Below are 9,956 nucleotides of genomic sequence, written 5' to 3'. Positions count from 1 at the left end.
TGTGAGCTGGATAAACTAGGTACTAATTTAATAATGTCAACTTGTTGATATTTATTTATATTGATGTGTAAGAGGCTTGCCCCCTAAATTGATTTTCCAGTGCATTTTTTTAAACTTTATGAATAACTATAAAATAGATGTTTCAAAAAAAAAAAAAAAAAAAAAAAAAAAGGAAAAAAAAAAAAACTTAACCCATTTCTGCCTAAATTTTTCTGAATGTTTTCATGCATATAGTTCTGTTAATAGTGTACTATCTGAACATGTTCTGCATTTATTTTCCCCAGGTTTTAGTTTTTTTTTTCTTAAGAAACGTATTTGAATGTGCAGTAACTATAGTTGCTGGTGGGCAAATATGCTGTATGCACCCCTCAATGTAAAATTTGAATAGGAGGAGAACATTTATGCATCTAACTCAAAATAACTGCTTTAAACAGATCAACAGATCAATCAAAGTTGAAGAACATTCGATGTGAACACAAAAAAGCTGCATCTATCTTATAATCTCTTGAATATGAAAACACAACAAACAACAAACAACAAATCCGTTTGTCTTAGTGGTGGAACATAGTGCAGAAAAAAAGTGCAGCCATTAAGCTGCTCCAGCAGAGCTTTGTATTAAAAAGTTAAATTACATTGTTCATTAGAAATAATGACTCCTATATGTGATCCTGGACCACAAACCTAGTCAGAAGTCACACGGGTATTTTTGTAGATATTGCCAACAATATATTGTATGGGTCAAAATTATTGATTTTTTTCTTTAATGTCAAAAATCATTAGGATATTAAGTAAAGATCATGTTCCATGAGGATATTTTGTAAATTGTCTACCATAAATATATAACAATATATTTAATATATATATATAATATATATATATTATATATATAAAGCTTATATATATAATAAAATATATATAATAAAAATTGACCCTTATGACTGGTTTTGTAGTCCAGGGTCACATATAACAAATAAACAAAAAATAAATAAATTAAAAAATAAACAAATAACAATATATAATATATAACAATATAAAATATTATGAAAGCAAAAAGCACTAAAAAATTAAACACAGTATACCCCATTTCCCCATGTTATATGTACTTACAAGTCATTTGCCCACCGGCAGTTATAGTTGCTGCTTGGACTTTTGACTAAGTATACAAAAAACTATAGATCTCTTGTAAGATTTGTTTTGTTTGGATGATTCTAGAGATCCTCATGATTATATATATATATATATATATATATATATATATATATATATATAATGTCAACAAAAAATTCTTAATATTAACATGAAAATTACTTTTCTTTGGGAGGGTTTGCCTTCACTATGCTTCCTGGAAGTAGTTGTTGGAAGTTGACAGTGAATAGCTCTTTTTTTGTTTTTGAAATCCTTTATTTGGATGTTTTCTTGCATGTCATTGAGACATAAAACATGGAAAACATCTAGAAAAATACTTACAAAAGGAAAATGACAACGATACACTGCGGCAACTATAGTTGCTGGTGGGCTGAAATGGGTTACTGATGGCATACCTTTAAATATTCAATTAAAACCATCAGTAGGTTCTGGGGAATCACAGTCTTAATGAGCGAGTCATTCATTCATTCAGTACGAAGCAACTAGCTGAATTTATGAATGAATCATTGAATGAATGACTGATTCGTTCAAAGCTGCAGAATTGTTCATGAAACACTGATTTGTGTTGTTAATAACAAATAATCGCTAAATTGTAATTTAGACGTGCTTTTTCTGTAAAGTTGCTTTGAAAAGAAAATAAAAATATTGTGAAACGATTTTGTAAGAGATCTGTTAGTTATTAATATCCTTAAGTCAATTATCATTATCTCAATCACTTACTGCTGTCCTGTTTCCTCTTTTCCTCATCTCCTTGCTTTCTTTTTCGCTTCTGCCTGCCAGACGTATATGTCTTCTTCATGTTTAATAAAAGAAATTTGGCATTTTAATGTAAGTGCTGCACCAGTTTGAAAGTGGCGGCAAAAGCGTAAACAACGTAACGAGGGAGGGGTCCCCTAAGGGGGATGCAGAGATGTCGCTGTGTCACTGCGTGTTATATTGATATTAACATTTCTGACTGTTTAAATGATCAGCCCTCGGGGGTCCCCTCAAAATGCGGGGCCCAAGGCAATTGCCTGCCCTATTGCTACGCACTGAAGTTGGTTTATCAGTCAAGACTACTGCTGGGCACACCCAGCTAACAGAATTCTGTTATAAAAACGTTCTCTAAATATTCAGTGTTGGTTCTGGGAACATTAAAAACGTCCAGTTTTCTTGACGTTATAGGAACGTTTTTATAACGTGTAGGGAAAACACACCCTAGGAAGTAAAATTTGCTCAAATGAAATCATTTATAGGGAATTATAAAGAGTTGTAAGTTTACGACTGAGCAACTGTGCCGTGTGATTTGTCTCTTCAGGTCCAGGTTAGGTCGAAACCAATCACGTTTGAGCTTGCTGAAAAATGGAAGGAAGTCTCTTTGTCATGGCTGGAGTTAAAGCTGAAGCGGCAGAAGTCGTTGGTTGAACTTTGATATCATTTGATATTTTGATATCAGATATCATCCTGTTTCAAAAAGGCTTTTCTCTGCCCCCAATAAAACATAGGTGTTACTTCTCGTCTCTGCTTTAGCAGAGTGCCATTTTAACAATTTCTATTAAATGGAATATGATACATTTTAAACAGATTTCATTCAAGCCAGGATTTAGGAAAGAGGAAAAGAAATAAATCAAGTTCAAATAAGGCATACTTTCAGTCAGTCATTCAAGAGCTAACACGTTTACATGGATTGTGGTTCTTCTAAAGCAAAACTGGTTGCAGGTAGTACTTGTGGACACAATTTAATATGTATGCAGATAAAATATGTTTGATAAGTCCATTTAAAATTGTTTGGAACAATTTTGATGCAGTTTAGAACGGTCTTCGTTGGTTTCTCTTTGAAGTTAGGAAACAAAAGGGTCTGCATTGTCTCTCTGTCCTTTTGATCTGGTGATCAAAGACTCTTTATCTTCTTGGTAACCATTTGGTGTTACAAATGGCTAATTTCCTCACTTCTTCCAGGAAACATGGGGTTATAAAAGTAATTGAGCAAGGATTTTCCTGTAGGTGGCTGGAGCTGGAATTCCAATTCTGAATTAGAATTATGTTTTGAAAGAATCATCTGAATGATTCCATTTGTCTGGTTCGTCCACGGTTCCTACAAAGGTATAATGTTCCTCAAACTTTCTTTCAACTTAATTTTGATCTAAAATTCAACATTGTAGGAACGTTGATTTGTAACGTTTCAAGAACATAAATTGTCCAGTTTCCTTAATGTTAGTAGAATGTTATTTAAAGGTTAGTATGACGTTCCTGAAACATTCTTTCAATCATTCAAACACCTGCTGTGAACAAACACTGAAAGAAAGAGAAATAAGAACACAAACTACAACTTTCTTCAGTCACAGCCTTAGATGAACTGAAGATAAAAGACATTAAATCTCTAAAACATTAAACATTAAATCCACAAACAGCAATACCAGCTTCACTTATTACTAACCAGGGGTGCATTTCCCAAAAGCATCGTTGGTGAACCATGGTTGTTTGAATGATTGAAAGAATGTTTCAGGAACATCATACTAACCTTTAAACTGGACATTTTCATGTTCTTGGAATGTTACAAATCAACGTTCCTACAATGTTGAATTTTAGATCAAAATTAAGTTGAAAGAACGTTTGAGGAACATTATACCTTATAAAAACGTTCCTGTAACATCAAGAAAACTAGACGTTTTTAATGTTCCCAGTACCAACACTGAATATTTAGAGAATGTTCTTATAACAAAATTCTGTTAGCTGGGATGCTGGTCATCCGACTTTTCCACCCCTGGATACTAGCATAAACCATCATTTAAAATTAAAATTGGAATTTAGGAAAGCCAAGCATGATAAAATGCATTTAATTTTTATTTATTCTCTTTGTTTTATGGTTATTTTTGAAGTAGGCTAATTGGTTAAATCCTTCACACAGTCTGTTGTAGATGGTGCTTGATTTTTACTAGCCAAAGAGGAAGTTAACAGCATGTGTGCTACAAAGTAGTTTAACCAACCAGCTGCAATGAGTCCAGCTAAACCTCAGTAAACACCAGTGTCTAAAACAGACAAGAAAGCAATTCATCACATAGCCAACAATATTTATTGTGTAAAATGCCATGTTTATTAAGAGGAGAAAAAGAGAAGAAGAAAAATAGAGGATTTTTGTATGGGTGATGGGTGCTAAAGGGTATTGGTTTTAGGGTGTTAGTGGTTTGTGGAAGTGATTGTGGAAGAGGTGTGTCTTCATTTGATTCTTGAAAGTGATGGTTTCAGTTAGGGATGTCCCGATCACGTTTTTTTGCCCTCGAGTCCGAGTCATTTGATTTTGAGTATCTACCGATACCGAGTCCCGATCCGATACTTCTATAATACATGAAAAAGAATAAATAATAGCGAAAAAACAGATCCAGGAACAGTGCTTTTCAGGTTTTTCAGGTATCTAACAGTCGTTTTCACGTAGGCCTACAGAAAATGGATAAAGTAATCAAATATAAAATATCACTGCATATTATCTTTACTGTATAAAATAAATAAAGATTAATCATTATTGAAGTTACAAAAACTTATCAGTCAAGAACAGTGAGTGATTTCTTTGTTATTTGATTTAACATTAAAAACAGGCAGCAGGAATAGTTTTTTTCCCTTTAAGACAAGCACGATCCAATACATATACTGTTACACATGCGCTGTCTTTCTCGACTAATATACGTTCACTTAAGACATAACCGAGTATGTTTGCTAGGATACTCGCTAAGACGGCATTCTGAAATAATTTTTGTATGAATTTGTCCGCCGAAGCGCATGACTTCGGATGAGCGCACACAAATCTTCTCACAGCGCGTGCGAGTTCTCTTTCGCGTCTTGTTCTTGAAGGTTTAAATCAGCAAGGCTTAAATGAGTTAGTTTAAACACAGAGAGCAACGTGTGCTGTTCAGGTCTCACCTGTATCAACACCCGGGTGATGACGGCGTAAATGACTGGACATTAGAGCAGACGGCACTCCCAGTTAACAGTTTACAAAGAGTGACTGTTTTGTCCACACTTTCTGATTATCGTTGTTGTAACGTTCTGCGCATCCATCGACTGAAACATACATTGTTTTAACTCTGTCTGTTTTCCACGTTGCTATTTTAAACAAACCATACGGTACTGTTCGATTTGTTTTTTACCGTGAACCGTTGCACCCCTAATACATATCCGAGTCCTGATCGGGAGGTAACGTCCGATTCCGATCGAGTCTGAAACCACATGATCGGGCCCGATTTCCGATCACACGATCGGATCTGGACATCCCTAGTTTCAATGGTTTTGGTGATTTTGAGTCTCATTGTGATTTATGAAGGAAAGCTGCACTTCCAATGACAGCCCTAAAAGCAGGCTCTGTTGGTGCCCTAGGCGAGATTTTAAATAACGCCCCCACAAGCCAAGTTTAAGGGAAAATGGCTCACAGTGTTTGTGTTACCAGTAAAGAGGTTCTAAAAATGTTATTTCAGAATTACAAACATCAATGTCTGCCATGAAGAGTATTTCACTGAGTGAGTTCACTTTTTTTGTCCAAAGCATAGTTTAAGTGGCAAATGCTAATGGAAAAACTAATAACTTAACACTAAATTAACATGTTACAGTGATATATTATAAGCATGTCATGATGCAGCCAGTATTTAAATTAGTCCAACTTAACATGTTGTCAACTATTAAGTTTTTCAACTTCGTTATCATGTAAGGGAGATAGAGTGGAGGTTACGGCAAACCAGAGGAGTCAGTGGTGAGAATGAAGGGAGAATGACATGTCAAGGTTTTCCAAGAAGTTGCCCAGTAAAGGCTTGGTAGATGGTAGATGATGGGACGATTAATATTATCAGGATTAGTTACAATAAGAGTATGGTGTTTAAAAGAAATGTAATTAGAAAATATAAAAGTAGAACAGGAGAAAAGAGAGGAGTGTCTTTCCAGGACTAGGAAATGAGTAGACCTGTCCTGCTCAGTTGGACACAAAGGGGATTGGGAGAAAATGAAGTTGGTAGAGACGGCTGAAGGACTTGCAGTGTTGTCTGCTGAGATCCATATTTCAGTCAAAGCCAAAACATTAGGCTTGACTGAATGGTGAAGGCAGAAATGAAGTCAGCTGACTGACAGCTGCACAGTATGAAGGAAAAGTAAAACCTGTTGGTTGTAATTTGATGGCAAGAATTACAGGAGAAACAAGCAAGCATGTTTATGTTAGGTATTGTCTTATGAAAAGAACAATAAGAGATTAATAAATTAGCTTCAATACAATAAAAATCAGCCACTGTACATTTGTTGTAGGTGTTGCTATGGTGATGACAGTCAGAATGGCTCCTCCTGTTCCTCTGATCTTTCTGCTCATGATTCACGGTGAGTAGTGTAAGAATTGAAAATATCTAAAGATATTTTAAAATGAACAAAGACATTTGCTTTACTGTTTCAACCCCCTCTCTCTTGCCAAGGGCCATTTGGAAGGCTCAAAGGTGTTGATAGTGATCAAGCCCTGTAGGCCAAGATGTATGTACATCGGGGGTCTACAAATGGTCACACCTTTAGTACAGTGGGGGGAAGTTTAAATCTTCTGATTGGTCAGTTTGAATGTCTCACATTTGAGTTTCAGTCACATGGTCAAGGAAGGGATAAAAGAAGATTTTAACTGTTGCTCTGGTCTCTTTTCTATGCTCTTCTTTCTTGGATCTCGGGCACTCTCTTGCCCTCTTCCTCTTTCACTCTCTCTTTCTCTATTTCTCTTTCTCTCTCTCAGGTAACTTTTTTATACAGGCTGGGTACGATTAATGGTATATGATTTTATTATCTCATACATCTATTTTGTAATTATTTTAAGTGTAACCATAATCAGATATTGTCATTAAACCCTTTCAATTACAAATGATGTGCTAACTATTTTTGTTTTAGTATTAACATTAATGTGCTCCCTATTGCAATACAATATTGTCACACTATAGCAACGCTCTCCCACATATTTTGCTATTGTAACTGCGCTTATTTCCGTCGTTGGTATAAGTTGCAGTGGGTGGTAATAGACAAGAAATGTACAGTTTTCTAACATCTTACTGATAAAGTTTCTTTAGTCGCTCGGCAAACCTTACAGTCTGAACCGCTGTAGGAGTTCCACCCTTACAGATGGTGCCGAAACCCGGGATCCCTTGCAGTGAGTTTTCTGAAATCTACTTTGATCGGTCATCAGAATGAGGACATTTTTTCACAGTTGAGCTTGTGAATGGATTAAAGCTGACCTTCTCACCAAGGAATGGGTAAGTCTGTTTTAATTGTTTAATGGTATGATATTCAGATCTCCTCAGGGATGGAAGGGAAAATTTCTGGAAAGAGTGAAGTATTGTTTGCTTTATGGAGCAAAAAAGTTGAGCCTACCTTGTGCAAACTCAAGAAACAATACATTGGGATTAAATGTTCAGATGATGAAATGCTCAAATGGTGGGACATAATTGGCAAACACCAAAAGAAATCAAAACGTGGTGAAATAATTGAGGCTTTAAACTTCATAAGTTGTGCACAGCTGCGTGATGTGACCACACATCTATTTTCAAGTATAGATGCTAAATGTGAAGAAGTGCATTCTAAAAATGCAGAGGTACAAAAGTGTGAGGCAAAGATTCAGGATCTTCAAACACAGCTAGATAATTTACTAGCTGAACAATTAGTTCTGACTGAAAAGTGTAAAAAACACAAAGAGACCATTGCAGATCTCAAAGCTAAGCTAAATGCTCAAAAGTCTCCCAAAATGCTTAACAGCGTTGGGGCTAAAAAGCATGTTCCCTTCTTAGATGAGGTGAATTGCTCTGATGAATCTGGAATGTTTTGTTCAGAGGCCACTGCTCAAGAAAGTGTACCTATTTCAGTTCTTAAGGTGTTGCAGCACCGTTATAGCGCAGAGTCATGTACCAGAACGCATGGTGTTCAAGTATTAGAGAGTCATGGAAATCCTCAAACTCCAGGAGAACACAGCAAACAACCCTGTGGCAAAGAGAACAGGTTTTGCAGTTCCTGTCAGAAAATAGGCCATACAGAGGAAAAATGCTGGTCATTGGGTAGGGGTAGACCTCCACCTTATTTTCAGAAAAATAGGAAACCACATTCTAAGAGCAAAGATAAACGCTCATTTGCAGGTAAAACTCTAAGTGAGTTAACTGCATTGTTCATGCAAGGCCTCCAACTATTGACTTCACTTGCTAGTGGATTAGCAGCCCAATAGCAATGATCCTGTTTGTATTTCCAAATCTGTAATTGTGCTAAACACATTGTGCGCATAGAACACATTAAAGTTGTTTATGATACTATATGTACACATAGACTAGCTGAGTTTATTCTTTAAAACACATGATTGCTTTACTGTAAGTGTTGGATTAAACACTTAGGTTATAGGTTGTAGATGCTGTGCATTTTAGGCCATGTATCCTGTGTTAATTGGAATAATAAGTGTAGCACTGGAATTGTGTAGCAATTCTAGTTGCATGTGTGACTATGTTGAATTTGTTTGTCTCCTAAATGGGAAACTCTGCTATTGTCCATATAGCTAGAGTAAAACCATGTACAGGAGCACAGAATTGCCATGTGGCTACAATGTGATTCACAATTGTATTAACCATGAAAATGCTTTCCTCACAACAGGATTCAGAAACTCTGAACTTTGCACTTTATCATGCTCCTTAATGAAAACATTGGTGTAGAAGGATTTTGAGCCAAATCACACCTCATACTCACATCTTCAAGCTGGCTCCTGTTACAACAGGACCAAATTTGCATCACAATTGTAAAACTCCCTCACCTTTGTTTGGAGCATGATTGAATTTACACATAGCCACAGCTAAATGCAGCCACATAGATTTGATCTTCACACACAAAGTCAAATCGACATCTACATATGCCTCACAAAATATATGCATATAATGTTTTTGTTTTTAAGTCTTTAAGTCTAGACTGCACTATAACTGTGAATTTCATCCAGTTGTTGTTGTTGTTTTTTACTTTGGATTTACTAAATCACTTTGTTATTTGTCTCACCAAGTTAAATATCAAAATGTATGTTAGTATTTCTCATTCTACCTAAGCACAAAAGGTGTATTATCATAAATGCATTTGAAACAATTTTGAAGCTTATTTCATTTGTTTCTTTGTATTTTGTCCAATTGACTTGTAACAATGTTTTTGGACATTTATTCACTTGAATCTCTGCATTTGGTTACACTGAATATTTTGCTGATACTCTTCATGAAATGGGGTGTTTTAAACCAACATTTGTTGTTTTGTTATTATGCAATTTATTTCAATGTTTCCAGAAACAATGTAAGAGCTTGTAAGATCTTCTTTTATTCTCGCCATGACCACTTTATCAAGTACATCGATTTAAGGGCTTATTGCCAGAGACAAATTTAATCTGACCACATCAAACCTCTGACCAATGAAAACTGCCATATGTATGCTTTTGCTGTTTGTTGTGTTATATGTTCTTTTAAATCACAGGGTCCCTGCTGCCAAAGTTCAAATCCTGTGTCTTGTCTCAAAGGAGGGACAACTGAGTTCTGCCATTATCAGTACCTGATTCTTGTGGAGGTGTGAAGTGTTCGATGGACGATTTGCATATCTATGAATGGTGCAACACCATTTGATGGACCTTCTCATGCAGGACTGAAAGGAGAACAAAGACTGAAGACTGACCGACTGCTATTGCAACAAGTCTGGACAAGAAGTCTGAAGTTGACATCTACACACAACAGAAAGCATGTCTTCATGGATTGTGCCACCTTTTGACACATGAGTGTGGCCAACGGTGCCAAGGAGGGACTGTAAGAATTGAAAATATCTAAAGATAT

Source organism: Chanodichthys erythropterus, chromosome 12 (genome assembly GCF_024489055.1).
Source record: "Chanodichthys erythropterus isolate Z2021 chromosome 12, ASM2448905v1, whole genome shotgun sequence".
NCBI lineage: Eukaryota > Metazoa > Chordata > Actinopteri > Cypriniformes > Xenocyprididae > Chanodichthys > Chanodichthys erythropterus.
This window is presented reverse-complemented; position numbering follows the sequence as displayed.